At 41.3% G+C, this 15,613-nt stretch overlaps 1 protein-coding gene and 1 pseudogene across 5 annotated transcripts in view; one reads left to right on the forward strand and one right to left on the reverse strand.

The window, feature by feature from the left end:
• ST6GALNAC5 (ST6 N-acetylgalactosaminide alpha-2,6-sialyltransferase 5) overlaps positions 1-15,613 on the reverse strand; it is a 189,369-nt gene that overhangs the window by 94,329 nt on the left and 79,427 nt on the right. The gene's annotated exons all lie outside the window — the stretch shown is intronic.
• On the forward strand, positions 358-6,722 carry LOC309641352 (transcription initiation factor TFIID subunit 9 pseudogene; annotated as a pseudogene). Its single transcript has one exon. The product of its transcript is annotated as a transcription initiation factor TFIID subunit 9 pseudogene (transcript).

Raw genomic sequence — 15,613 nt, forward strand, 5'->3', positions numbered from 1 at the left:
ATGTATATACCACCCCATCCTGGATGTGATTACTCAGGAGCGGTGAGCAACTGGTGCCTCAGGGGCCCTTTTCCTTTTCTGGCTGAGCACAGACCCAGCGACGCACCTCAGGGCGTGGCTTACAAGAAACAGTAGTTATGTTTCCTGTAATGTATCTGCCCGGACTCAGATGGCAGCTGCTAGACCGTGAGCTCCTAGAGAAGAGTACAGCCCAAGCACCAACCTGGCACAAGAGCCGGCACCTGGAAGACATTCAGAATGTTGGTTGGATGAGTCCAGAAAGTGTCACTCATGCTGGTGACCCCAATGTCACAGAATATGCAGTAGAATATGAAAAGGCTCTTTTCATATAATAATAGCTGCCCTTTAACAAATGAAGATGAGGTTGAAAACGAGTCATTTGAGCTTAAGGAAGCTTACGGTTCTTGATATGTTTTGGAGTAAGAAAATCAGACATACACTTTATCAGATTCACTCTAGTGGGAGTAGTCACACGGGAGGAAGGGAAGTAGAGTGAGAAGTATATTCTTGTCTATAGTCTTAGTTGAATGGTTTTCTTTCTCTCTTTTTTCACTCGTTAATAAAATGACGTGTGGGATGACCTGGAGTCTCTCACATTGGGATACGGTACCATTCTGGAATTCTGTGCTCTGGGGCTTGGTAGGAGACGTATTGCTCCCACTCACCCTCTCTCTCTCTCTCGTTCTCACTGGCCAGTTCTCTTTCTTTGGGGGGATGTCGGTTCTGAGGAGAGAAATCAGGGAGCTGATCACTAAGGTGGGAGGAGCTTACAGGAGTCAGAAAGTTTTCGGAGGCAGAGACGTCTAAGTCCCACTTCATGTCCCCTTGCTGGCCCAAGCTCCCTTAAGTTGGGATAATGTGGCTGAGTTACAACCAATGAAATGTGGAGGAAGTGTCATGAGGGCACTTCCCGGCCCCTACAGACACGCGGGGAAACTTTTAGCTTCCTCTTTTCTTGACACGGCAACCTTGCAGGCTGCAGGATAGGAGAGGGTCACCTGATTCACTCTGGACTTTGAGTGCAGAAGAAAATCCTCAGTGTCTTAAACAATTTACTCATTGAGGTTTATTTATTACTTAAGCATAGCCTACTTTATCCTGACCTTTCTTCTAATTTATCAAGCCCATTTCATCTGAGGATGACAGGGTGGGGCAGAATGCAGGACAGGAGACTTCTTCAGGATTCAACGTTTTGCATTGTTTTTTAGAGATCCTCTCCTGTTATCCTCCTTAGAAATATGAATGTGTCAGCGCAGGATACAGGGATTTGAGGGGAATTTATACACAAGCCCAAATTTTCTCTTCTGGCCCTAGTTTTCCCCAAGTGTTCCTTTCTTGTTTTAATATGTACTAAAAAAAAAAAAACCCTTATAAGATAAAAGATAAACTTTGAAGGTGAATAAAATACTTTGGTAAACTTTCAATAGTTTTGTAACTTTTTAATAATCATGATCTTTTAACTTTAACAATCCCTCATTTAAAGTTACTAATTTTCCTTAAGAAAACAGGGGATAAGTTTCATGACATTGGTCTTGGCAGTGATTTCATGGACCTGACATCAAAAGCATTGGCAACAAAAGCGAAAACAGACAAGTGGGACAACATCAAACTAAAAAGCTTCTGCACAGCAAAGAAAACAATCCTATCTCCTGTCTCATTTCTTTTTCCTACTCAGCCTTTCATCCCCACTCCTTCCTTCTGAATTACATAGCCTTATGGTTAATCATTTTAATGTGCAGATTAATTCTGGGTCTTCATGTTCTGTCTGCAGCTGACAGAAATGAAGGTAATGAAGGAAGAAAAGATTCTGAGTCATTTACCTCTCCTCCCCCAAGAGATTTTTTATTAGATATCGCAAAGCAAAGAAATCAAACCCCTTTGCCGTTGATCAAGCCATGTTCAGGCTCTAGTTTGCCAACTGGTAGATACTCCTTGACTGCTCCAAATAATAGATTTAAGCCTTAAAACAGGGATCTACTTCTGCGGGAAGAAGAACAGTTCTGCGGTAAAGTGTTGGTTCAGTTATTAGCAGACCAAGTACTCCCACACTTGGCACACCAACCCCACACACCACGTCTGTGTCAACTAAAGTAGGGACTCCAGTGTCCCTCAAAGGGCAAAGGTTCACAGTACAGATGCCCACTTCACAATCCCCAGCTGTGAAAGCATCAATTCCTGCAACATCAGCAGTTCAGAATGTTCTAATTAATCCATCATTAATTAGTTCCAAAGACATTCTTATTACCACTAACATGGTGTCATCACAAAATACTGCCAGTGAATCATCAAATGCACTGAAAATAAAATGTGAAGATGATGATGACCATGATAATTTGTAATCTAGCCTTGATGCATGTAACATGCATACTTGGTTTTAAACCCATTGTACTGAGGTTAAACATGCATGCTGGATGTTTCCAAGCTGTGTTTCAGAAAAACAGTATTTAATGAGTAAATATGGTTATCATACTTTTCAATTAAAAAAAAAAAGAAGATACCAATTGAGTTTCTTACTACAATATCTGAAATAAAAACTAATTGTCCTCTTGAAAAAATAAATAAATAAAGTTACTAATTTAGTTTAAAGAGCTGTTGAAATAAATGTCTAGGTCCAGGATGGAGCTGCTCCTGCCTGGGGTGCCATGTCAGCAAACTGAAACATGTAACTTTCAAGTCCCTATAAATGTTCCACTTGACCACAAATGCAGTATATCCAGTCAACCAATCCCCACATGCCAAGCCAACTCGGGGCTCTATACGTATTCCCTTTTCCTTATTCATTTAAATTTTCCCTTCTCTATTCCTCATTCTTTATCTTATAAAAGCGTCCTGCCTTCCAGTCCATTTTGAAGTTCTCTGGACCCTTGGGAATGGAGACTGCTCGCTTCATGAAGTGTTAAATAAAGTTTGCATCATCTAAATTGTCTTCTTTAATTATTTTAAGAGAGCTTAATCTCTACTTATTTCCTGTTACGTGATAGAGAAGAAATTTCTTTTTTTAATAAATTTATTTATTTATTTATTTTTGGCTGCTGCGCGCAGGCTTTCTCTAGTTGTGACAAGTGGGGGCTGCTCTTTGTTGCGGTGCGCGGGTTTCTCATTGTGGTGGATTCTCTTGTTGCAGAGCACAGGCTCTAGGTGCACAGGCCTCAGTAGTTGTGGCTCGCGGGCTCTAGAGCGCAGGCTCAGTAGTTGTGGCCCACGGGCTTAGCTGCTCCACGGCATGTGGGAGCTTCCCGGACCAGGGCTCGAACCCGAGTCCCCTGCACTGGCAGGCGGATTCTTAACCACTGCGCCACCAGGGAAGCTTCCAGAAAAAATGTTTTTAAAGCTACAGGATACAGCTTTTAGGCCAGGATTATTTATATTATCATCAACCTAGATGTATAAAATATTATTCATCTTAAACTTCAGTTAATGTCTAATGAAAAAAAAAAAGCAAATTCAGGAATTCTCGACCTGGTTGCATTTTTATTCTCAAAGTTAGTCTGTTGCTAATAAAAAAATTATTGTTATGAATTTGAATTGTTACCGATGCAGACTGGAATCATGGATAACTGAGTAAATAAAAATGTGTTTGAGTTTGGATCAGTATGTTTTATAAGCCTAGAATTTCACAAGAGGAACTGCACTCAGCTAGTACTTCTGAAACTGGGGCCCCTGCTAAAACCGAGTTCCCCTGACAAGTATGATTAACCTCTCTATCTAAAACTTAATTCCCTTTCTTGTCCCACCCCTGTTCCCCTCAGGAGTAAGAAGTATTAAAGAAAAGGGGGGATTGAAATTGAGCAGGACCCTGCGAGGCCCTCCCATGTACAAAAGCCTCTGTGTCCCCCACCCTTCCTTGTCTGTAGAAAAGATTTTAGTCTCCTATGTCTTCCCTGAGTTCCAAAGAGAAGACTCAAACAGTTACTAATTAGAGAAGTGATGGAATGCAGAAACAAAGGAAAAGCAATTAAACAAGATAGCTTGAACAACAGTTCAGTGATAAGACAGAGTCCTCCTGAAGGAATATACATAACAATCTGATGCATATCTTTGAGATGTTATGCAGAAATTAAGACCCCTGACCAGGTGGAGGATGGTGACAACGTGCTGACTCCAGTCTGGTTGGAACCAGAAAGTTGATTTGAGATTCCTGAAATTCCACCTTGTCACCTAACCACCACGCCAATCAAAAGAAAGTCATGCACCCTGCAACCCTCACCCCAAATGTTGCCTTTAAAAACCTTCCCTGAAAACCATAGAGGAACTTGGGTCTTTTGAGCATGAGCTGCCCATTCTCCTTGCTTGGAGCCCTGCAAATAGACATTGTACTTTCCTTCACAGCAGTTTTGTGTCAGTTGATTGGCTTTGCTGGGCGATGGGTGGGCGAACCCAAGTTTGGTTCAGTTAACACTTCCATATACTAATTCATATCTACTTAATTTTGTAATTTGGTAGGATGCCAACCTATCCATTCAGGGATAGGCACATCTATTTGAAAATAGTTAAGTTACATGTACAAAAAAATGTATGTCTGCTTATCCTTATGTACATAGAATGCACCATTAAATTTAGACGCAAAAACATGAATCCCAAATCACTTAAATTCCTAGGTAAAGTCATCTAAAGTATTAAAACTAAACAACTTAAACTTTTTTATCATCCACAAACCATTCTGGCCCACTCTTGCAAAAAAAGCTCACAAGGCAATTTGGGTTGGAGGCATTTTTCTTCTTTAACTCTTCCAAATGCAGCTTTGTATTAGCATGCTCAATAAAGCAAGTAACACTTCCACTTGATTGCTTGAGACCATTCTTGACCCTCATTTCATTCTAGTTGGAGGTAATTACTTGCTGCTAATGCAAAGTGCTAAAGACAGCCTTAAATTCTGTTGAATTATTATGTAGATTGGGAATCAGACCTCTCCAATTCTTCTCTTAAAACAGCACCATAACTCTAATCTCTACTTTGTCAAATTCAAAAGTCTACCTATTTTTGAGTGAAAACTTCTTACTTAAAATAAGATATTGGTCCTGGACCTGGTGGAGGAAATGGGTGAGTTTCTTTGGGAATGAGGTCAGGAATGAATAAGTCAGCAATAAGGGAGGTGAAGTATATACTTTCAGGATCTAATATACCTCAGAATTGTGGAATGTAGCTCTTACTCTCTTTTTTCCATACCTGGTGTACTGAAAACATAATACAAGACTGTTTAGGCAATCTAAGTAGCAACTCTAAATTCAGCCACAGTCACTGGATAAGTTTTTGTTTTATCTGAGTCTAGATGAAAACTCTGAATATCAACTCATTTACATTCAAGCCAGTCATGTCTGTGTACTAAGAAGTCATCTCTGGATTAATAGTATTTACAGTAAAATGGAACAGGGTTTCTCTTAGCCTCATTCCGGGAATGAATAAAAAACAACAGTAAAAGGCTATTTTTTCTGTGAATACCTAAATGACTTCACAGCCATTACTCCACTCAGAGGAAAAATGATTCTCATAGCACAGCGAGGGGGAGAGAATGCCTTGGCTTCTATTAAGAGTAATGGAGGTTGGGATGCAAAGTTCAGTTGTCAGGAAAGAAATAGTTGCCACAGGCCTGGAGAACAGGAAGAAAATTTACTGATTAGTTCTTCCTAAACCAAGAAGCTTATTGTTTAACTCTCCCTCCTTCACGAGAAAGTAAAGTACAGGATCATATATATTCCTGAAAAGGGTAAATGAAATATCTTCCAAAAATTAAAAAAGATGGCAAATGCAATAATAGAAGCTTAAATATATGGGGTTGTACATTCATTCTTTTTTCACAATGTAGAAAATTTAAGTCTACAAAATGTAGAATTATTTGACACCTGAAAAATTGGAAATAGCGAGGGATGGTTTATCACCCCCGTTCCTCCCGGGAGGGCAGGGCCAGGCACATTTTCTACTGCATTCCTACTACTTTCCATTTTCTAAAATTATGCTTCTGGTCTAATCAAAACACTATTTTGACACAACCTTCTTAATCTTCCTTTTTTTCTCCCGCAAAATCACCTCAGGCATCACAAACCCATTTTACTGGAAACCGCAATCTTGTACCTAAAGAACAACTCAGCGTTAACCCCGGGCCCCCTGGACACCCTTTATCAGGTTTAGGTGAGTCCTGGAATCTTAGAACTCCCGACAGGGCTCAGGACAGTAAGGAGGGTTTTACAGACCCTCGCCGTGTAGGGCCCACGCCACAGCTGCTTCACCCTGTGACTGGCATGGCCCTGGCACTTCTGCTGAGTCAGGAGAGAATCCAGTCAATCCCGGTTTCCCAGGAGAACCACTCCGGGTCGGGCCCAAGCTGCCCAGCATCCCCAAAGCAGCAGTGCCACCGTCTGTCGTGAGCTTCCTGGCCTCTTTTTTTCCAAAGATGGTCAGATGTTCGCCTAAGTTGGTTTTCCTCAATTTGCTAAGATTCAAATGTAAGGAAAAGACAATTTCTCCTCAGGTGAATTCTGGGGAGAAAAAGCTATAACTACAGATCCAAAAAAAAATGCTGGGGAAGACAAACTGGGAGAGAGAAGCAGAGAGCGGTTTCCAGGGAAAATCGGTGTCATTAGGCTGATGCTAAAATCTCCTGTGAACCTTAAAGCTTGCCCTTATTCAAGGAAGCTGCTTTACAGGCAATGTGCTAGCTTATTTCCACAAGTGAATTCGTTTGGAAGGACAGTTTTTCAGATTACAATTCACTCATTCATTCATTTGCTTGCCAGTGAGTATATACTGAATACCTGCATATGCCAGACTCTGTGTAAAGCCTTGAGGATACACAGTGAGCAAATGGACAAACATCCCTACCTCCATGTGGCTCACAATCTCAGGGGTGGGTAGAGGGTGCAGAATAAATAATTAGGGGGATAAGAAAGGAAGATAGAGAGGGGGCAATCTAACTTATTCTTGGCACCTTAAATACTTTTTATACTCAGCCTCCTTGGGCCTATGATTAAACAAAAATTCTTTGCTAAACAAAGCTTTCCCTTTTTCGTAACGACTATCACATTTCTCAGCTCCGGATCATCTTGACCTATAAACTGTCAGCTGTGGAAGTGACCCAATAGCCATCTATTTCTCTCTTTTAAAAAATGAAAGCAATTCCACAGGAATTGTTGCCAGCATTCTCAGACAGAACCAGGAAACGTTTACTTCTAGATTTCTGGCACCGTGTATCAGGGGAAGCACTTCTGCATCCTACCAGGATGAAAACTGTCACCTTGGGCAGCCTTAGGGTAAGAGAAGCAGCAGTGGGGACACACAGGCCTCCTCTCTTTTGACGGGTCTACACTCAAACCCTTGTGCTCCTCAGCACACGACGACTAAGTAAATGATCTGCCGGGCAGCCACAACCCTCCTGCTGCACCCTACGTGTGCAAACTCACACCCTTGTTTGTTAAAGAACACAATATGTACTGTTGTACTCCAGAGAAATCCCATACCATTTGAAAGGTGTACAACCCGAACCTTGGCTGCTAACATGTCTTCATATTTTAGAACTGGTTTCCGTGAACTAGATGTATTGTCTTGTCACAATACTGAATTAAAAGCATGAATTACATACTGAGACATCGGGGCGGCGGGGGGAAGCTTCCGGTTAAGCTCTCATGTTACTTGTATCCGATTGTTCATGGATGGAATTAGATAGCCTTCTCCCCAGCCTGCTAGAAAGAGCTGTGGTGTTGGGGGCACCTGGATTTAGAAGTACTTCAGGACTGCCTGCTGTAGGCCCTGTCATTATGTTGATGATGATGTGAACTCCTCAGCATGGGAAATTATATGCCACAAAGATAAACTCAGGTCTATTTTAGAAGGAGCTGCCAACCGACTTTCCTGACTGCTGCCTGTTACAAGTTCAGTGCAAACCACTGAGCACAACACTGTATATTTAAGAAGGAACAGAGGTAGTTCCTAAGAGGCTTGTGTGATACAAGAAATTACCCGATGCCTGACTCATCACCCAAGCTTACCGAGTTGACAATCCTGACATTTGGTCACCATAGCCACAGCTTCTGTATCTTGCCTCCAACTGCTACTTAACTAAAGCTGTGCCCAGTAATGACAATTTTTAGTTAATACTCACAATAAAAATGCTAATTTTTTGAGGCTCCAAATAAAAGTTTTCAGTGAATCTCTACAAGCATAACTAAGCCATCCAGTGAAAACAGCTACAATTGTCAGGTCTACGATTTTTGTGTTTGGATTTTATTTTTATTATGAACCCAAAAAGGCAGGTGGCAGAAAGGTGAGGAGCCAGGGAAGACAAAATAGGTGCACTCCAAAGCTTGTAACTAAGCTTGGCGTGAAAGGGAAAGGTGTTTGCAGCTGCCGTGTGGTGTGGACCTAACTTATCACCATTTTCATCAAATGTGAGATGAGGTGTTTCAAAGAGAGGCAGTGTATGTACAGCAGACCTTTTCCAGCTGGGGCAAAAGACCAGATCTGGGTTCCCAGTTTACCACTCACTATGTGACTTGGGCAAGTTATTTTACTTCTAAGGATCTCAGGTTTCATCACCCTGAGGGCACCAGATGACATCATTTCTAAGGTTCCTTCCGTTTAATACACGTTTGAAATAGCCTGTCATAAAAAAAGCACACTAACACGTGTCTGTGTGAGCTAACATTTATTATTATTTGATATGTACAAGTACCACACTTGTGCTCCATTATGTCAGTCTTATTTATTTATGAAGACTTCAGGGCCTAATAAGCGTAATAATACTGACAACAACTAGTATCTATTGAACACTTATTTCATGCCAGGTTGCATACTAATGGGTCTGACGTTACCTGAACTCAGAAGTCCTTCCTCTCTAACATCTGGTCACCACAGCCACATCTTCTGTATCTTGTCTCCAACTGCTCCTTAAACTAGAGCTGTGCCCCGTAATAACAATTTTAATTTAATACTCATAATTAAAATGTTAATTCTGTTAAATGCCTCAAATACAAGTTTTAGTGAAACTATACATGCATAACTAAGCTACAACAACTCAGTGAAGCTGGCTATGGGTGCCAGTCTTATGATTCCTGAATTTTACACGCATTTGCACGTGCATAACTAAATAATCATCACAGTGACTCTTTGAGGGAGGTACTCTGATTACTCCCATTTTCAGATAAGGACATTGAGGCCTGGAGAGGTTCATTAACTTATGCAAAGTCATTCAGCAAGTAGGTGGCAGTCATGATTCAAATTCTGGAGGACTTACATTTACTGGAATATAAATTCCATGAAAGTAGCAACTAGGTCTGTCTTGTTTGCCTCTGCCTCTCCAGTGCCTGGCACACAGCAGGTGATCAGTAAATACTTGTGGAATGAATGAAAGTCTAACGCATATCCCTTACTCTCAACGACTCTCCCTGATACATCACATAATCAACCCTCTCAGTGATCTTGTAAGAGGCTGCCAGGGAGACCCCACTTGTGAGCACAGGTAGATTAGCATAATTCTAACTCCACTCTTGGAAAACCAAGTGAAACCACTGCACATTTTGTTGACCCTGGGCCCCCTCCTCCTGCACAAAGGATGATGGAGCTGTGGGATATTTGTGTCAGGGAGCCCAGGGTGGATAAGCCTGCTTCCCTTGGCCTTTGCTCTGGAAATGACATTCCCATTGACAGTGGGTCCTGATTTTGCAAGGAAAAGCCAGCTGGTTGATCAGTTGTGTGAGTGACCATCTCTTGTGGGAGCTATGATTAGTTTTCATCCTGCCTCTGTCTTTTGACCACCAATAAGACTGTTTCGCTTTCCTATCACCAGAACTGGCTCCCTGTTAATGCATTTCCAGCCCTAACACAAGAGAAATGAGAAGGGAGATGGCGTGAGTGTCCCCATGGCACTCAACCTGCTAACACTAATGTTGAGCAGGGCCATCCGTCCCGTTAAAGTTGACAGAGCATCGCTGAGACAAAGCGGATGCCACAGCTGAAGCCACAAGCGCCCAGAGTGCAGCCACGTCCATCCAGAACACAAATATGAGAAGGCAGCCTCCTGGAGGAGAGGTTTGCTGCAAATTGAAAATATTCAGCTCTGTGGAATCAAAGCGGATTGATTGTTTAGTAAATATTTCATTGAGAACATCAGCTGTGGAATTTGGATGCTTAAGTGATGCAGATAATTAAATGTAAATAATTAAAAATTAATAACGTTTGAAATGTTAAGCATAATGAGGCAGACGATATATCAGTAATAAAGGGGCTTCACTCATCCTGAAGATCCGCTCACCGCCTTCAGGGCTGGGTCACAGCAGAGATGGCCTGCGTCAGTTCCTGGCTGTTCCAGGGATGCAACCCTTCATTCCAATTTGGCAAAAGCACTGCCAACAGATGTTTTCTGGTCCTCATCACTATAGTACGGGGATCTTTACAAAGGCTCTACCCAGAGCAGTTACTGGGGTGTGTGTGAAGAGGGGCAGGGGAGATTTTGTAAATGTATTACCAGAAATCACACCTCCAGTCCGAAGGCGCTAGAACTGAAACAAAGACAAATCCACATTTGTTTAGTGAATTATGTAATGGAAATAAGCTCCCTGGAGAGTTATTCCATTTAGTCTTTTCTCGTGCTCTCGCTCTCTCATCTTCAATCATTTCCCTTTTCCTCTCCAGTAGCTACTTGTCTTCAGCCTAAAAATAGTATGCTCAAGTGTTCCTCGTCGTACAAAGAGAATTCTCTCAATGTGCCTCCCTGTGAAAGCTGCTCCTCTCTCCTTTCTTTCCCCATCAAATTTCTTGAAAGAGTGGAGCACGTGCCCTCCTCCCTCTCTGCAGCCCCACTTCCCTGTGTGGCAGCCTGCCCCTGCCCTCACCATACCATGCCCAAACTGCTCCTGGCAGAGTTACCAGTGCTGTACTGCTCCATAGATCCAATGCTCTCCTAGGACCTCTCCATTGCGTCTCACACTCGTGACTCTGTTTTTCTGAAATCCTCCCCTCCTTGGTTTCAGCTCTAACATTTTCTCCCGATGCTCCATCTACCTCTCTAGTGACCACTTTTTAGTTCCTGGCTTGCCCTCAAAGGTGAGCTTTTCCCCTAAATTCTTTCCTTCTCTACACAAGGGCCTGCAAATGAAAATCCAACAGAGAGAAAGCAGGAAACATAAACGTGTGTAATGGCTGGGATAGGAGGGGGTGTAAAGAAAATAGGGAGTGGTGCAGGCTGTGGCTAAATGGATACTGAATACCCTCATGCTAAATCCATTCAAATTGGAATACAGTCATTTTGATCTCTTCAGGGCCTTTGCTGAGAGCAAGGAATTACAAGCATAAATATTATTGGTCGGGGGCTTCCCTGGTGGCGCAGTGGTTGAGAATCTGCCTGCCGATGCAGGGGACACGGGTTCGGGCCCTGGTCTGGGAAGATCCCACATGCCGCAGAGCAACTGGGCCCGTGAGCCACAATTACTGAGCCTGTGCGTCTGGAGCCTGTGCTCCGCAACAAGAGAGGCCACGATAGTGAGAGGTCCACGCACCGCGATAAAGAGTGGCCCCCGCTCGCCACAACTAGAGAAAGCCCTGGCACAGAGACGAAGACCCAACACAGCCAAAAATAAATAAATAAATTAATTAATAAAAAAATATATATATATTATTGGTCGGGTAGGACAGAGGAGGAAAAGGAATGTTTCTTTTATGCGTCCCCCTGGTGAAGATGAGACTGATATCAGTACCTGGGACAGGTTGGTGTTCATTTTCTACTGGTTTTTCTCATCATCTGACACCAAGGAGTAACAGCTGCTGAGCACAAAGTACACAAAGTACATTCATTCCCTGTTCTTCCTTTAAGCCTGCATACACTCTGGCTTGGAAATACTTATTGGGTGTTTGCCTTAATTAGTACATTTGCTCTTTCTTCTTCAACTCAGCAGCCTCAACCCTTCCTCACACCACCTTCTATCAAGCTGTTAGTCATTCTCTTTTTTAAAAACATTTATTGAGAATTTAACATGGTTTTAAACTGTGAATGAAAGAAAATATTTGCAAATTATATAACTGATAAGAGGTTAATATCCAAAGTATATAAGGAACTCATACAACTCAATAGCAAAAAAAAACCAAACAATTCAATTAAAAAATGGGCAGAGGAACCGAATAGGCATTTTTCCAAAGACCTACAAATGCCAACAGGCACATGAAAAAGTGCTCAACATCACTAATCATCAGGGAAATGCAAATGCTGTCACCTCACACCTATCAGAATGACTATCATCAAAAAGACAAGAAATAACAAGTGTTGGTGAGAATGCAGAAAAAGGAAACATTTGCACACTGTTGGTGGGAATGTAAGCTGGTACAGCCACTATGGAAAACAGTATGAAAGTTCCTTAAAAAATTAAATAAAGCTACCATATGATCCAGCAATCCTACTTCTGGGTACATAGCCAAAGGAAATAAAAACAGGATATCAAAGAGATATCTGCATTCCCATGTTTACCCCAGCATTATTCACAATAGCCAATTGTGTCCATCAGTGAATGAATGGATAAAGAAGATGTGGTATATATACACAATGGAATATTACTCAGCCATGAGAAAAAAGGAAATCCTGCCATTTGCAACAACGTGGATGGAACTTGAGGGGACTGTGCTATGTGAAACAAGATGGACAGAGAAAAATAAATACTGCATAATATCACTTATATGAGAAATCTTTAAAAAAAAAGCCAAACCCTTAGAAACAGAGAGTAGAAAAGTGGTTGCCATGGGCTGAGAGGGGGTGGATTAGGGGGAGAAATAGGAAAAAGTTGGTAAAAGGGTACAGACTTTCAGCTATAAGATCAATAAGATTTGAGGCTTTAATGTAAAACACAGTGACTATCGTTAATAACACTGTATTGTAAAATTGAAATTTGCTAAGAAAGTAAAACTTAAATGTTCTCACCAAAAAAAAATTATTAGGAATTTAACATGGTTTTTAACTGTGCTGATAATTTAATAAGATTATTGTTATTTTTATTAATGTTCTGGTTACAAACATGGGTTTTGAGTGATTTGCCTCATCCTTATCTCCCCCATAAAGTCCTATTATTTTAGTGTGCGATTTTACAAAACTTCGGTCTTTCAGAAAAATCTTTTATTGTCAAATCATCAAAAACAAGAATCAAAAATGAATGACAAGCAAAACCAAAAACCACCTGCAGGGCTAGTTTAGGACCTCTGCTCTACAACCCCTCCTGAAGTAATCGTATCCTTTTTTATTATTTTTTTGGCTTCTATTAACCACTGCTATGTTGCTGATCCCCAGACCTATATACTCCAGACCAGGCCACTCTCTAGAGAGGGAGATGATATTTGATTATCTACAAAACATCTCAATGCGGCATCTCCAAGGAATGTGCCCAGAATGAGCCTCTTAAACACCCCTCCCCCACCAACGACAAACAGGCACACACACAGGCCCAGCTTCCTTCCTGTTCTAAGTTGGAGTGTGACTTCAGACGCAGTTTTGAGTCTCTACTCTCTCCCATCTTCCACCTTCAGTGGGTCACAAAGTCCTATCAATTCTCACTTTGTTTTTCTGTTTGTTTTTTTCTTTTTTTTTAAATTGAAGTATAGTTGATTTACAATGTTGTGTTAGTTTCAGGTGTACAGCAAAGTGAGTCAGATTGTTTAGCACAGGGAACTATACTCAATATTTTGTAATAACCTGTAAGAGAAAAAAATCAGTTCTCACTTTGAAATAGCTTTTACATTCAACCATCTGCACCTAATTCTGCTGTCACTTCCCTCGTTGGAGACCTCATCTTTTGCCTGAAGAAATCCACTGTTTCTCTGACTCCATCCCTTCTTTGCACCAGTGTAGCTTACACACTGAGGTTTCAGACAGACTGAGAGATAGACAGTAAGGGGAAATGATGGAAGACGAAATAAGCTCAACTTTCCATTCTGGTCAGGATCAGGCTTAGCTCTTCATGGGGCTTTTTGAAGGGAATGAGTTATAAATTGTTATTGTTCAGCTAAATCAGAGAAGAAAAAAGTCAGACAATATCTTGAGAATCAACTAGATTTGATGGCTGTCAACAGTGAATGAGGCTGATTTTCTGAGCATCTGGCACTTAGATGGTGGTTGGGAGATATTTGCTGAATGAAGGTTGGAACACACGGCACTGGTGCCTTAGGAACCTGCAAACTCCCTGCACGTTTCCCCTGCACCATTTTGATTTTGGATTCTGTCTTAAAACCCTTCTATCAACAAAGAGAAAGGAGGACCTATCTGGTATCAAGTCAGAGGATGTTTATTCTCCTTCCTGGGAGAACAAGCACTGGACTGAATTTGGAGGAGTTCCTGTACCTTGGAGGTGCCAGGGAACTGATGATGGAGTATGGGAATGACTTTGTCAACAAGGGGATACTTTCTTTTCTAGTCTTATCCCTTTTCTTCTAGTCATACTTCTGCTTCTACCCAAAGGGATCTCTCTGAGCCTGAAAGTGTTCAAGTATTAGTTAATTATGCTTAATAAATAAGTCAGAAATTATTTGTCTACTTCTATGATTTTAAAATTTCCATTTGAAATGGTTAGCTGGAGCAAATTTCTCTACTTCAAATTCACTCACTAACTTCCAATTACCTGACTGTTTATGAATAAGCTTCTCACCTGGCATTTAAATCTCTTCATAATAGGGCCCTACTTACCTGTCCACTTTCAGCCCTCAAACTCATTTACATAAGGACTGGCTGGAAACCACCGAGTTCTATGCTGCTTTTGGAACATATCCTATGTGTGCCCTTTTCCTGCTTCGGCTTAGTTTTTCCCCTCTGTCTGGAATGTCTTCACTTTGGCTCCTCCCACTATACTTTGAGGCCCAGATTAATTATTTCCTCCTCACGAAGACTTTCCTGGTCCCTCCCCCCATCCCCTTTAAAACTGGCTATGAGGCCTCTTTCTTCTAAATCCTAAATTACATAGGAATTCAAACAAGAATTTTATCAGTAAGGTATATTACATGGCCCTTCCAATACCCTTATTGTATCATTTTAGACTACAGTTCTGTTTTTAAAAAACTTTATTATCTGTGTAATTTCTTGACACTGACCATGATGTCATAATCAGTTCTGTACCTCACTGGACAACCAAATGGCATCTTCAAGTCTCAGACATGATTCCCTGTCTCCTTTGCCAGTTCCTCTTCTATAGAACTGTTACATTGAATCTTTTCAGGGTCCCATTCTGAATTCTTCTAATATCCTGTGTTTATGTTACCTGTTTCTATGGATTTAAATAATATTTGCCTACTAACAGCTTCCAAATGTGCATCTTCAGTTTCAATTTTTCATTTGGACTTCCAACTCATATAACTAAGAGCCAGCTCAGATATCTGCAACTCAACATGTACAACTGCATTCTTAAACTTCTCTAAATCTAGGAAGGGGAAGAAAAAAGAGGAGTAATTTTTAAAAAGGAAAATAACCCCTATTAAAAAAGAAGAAGACTTTCCAATGGTCCCAGAATCGCCCACTCCTAAAAGGGCCTTGGAATCATTCGGTCCATGTCCTCACCTGTAGGCAAAAACCCAATCTTCTGGTACAAAGTCCAATGTTCTTTCTACTACATCTCCATGTAACCTCTACTATGGGCCTTAG

The sequence above is a fragment of the Balaenoptera physalus genome, assembly GCF_965194825.1.
Source record: "Balaenoptera physalus genome assembly, chromosome: 1".
NCBI lineage: Eukaryota > Metazoa > Chordata > Mammalia > Artiodactyla > Balaenopteridae > Balaenoptera > Balaenoptera physalus.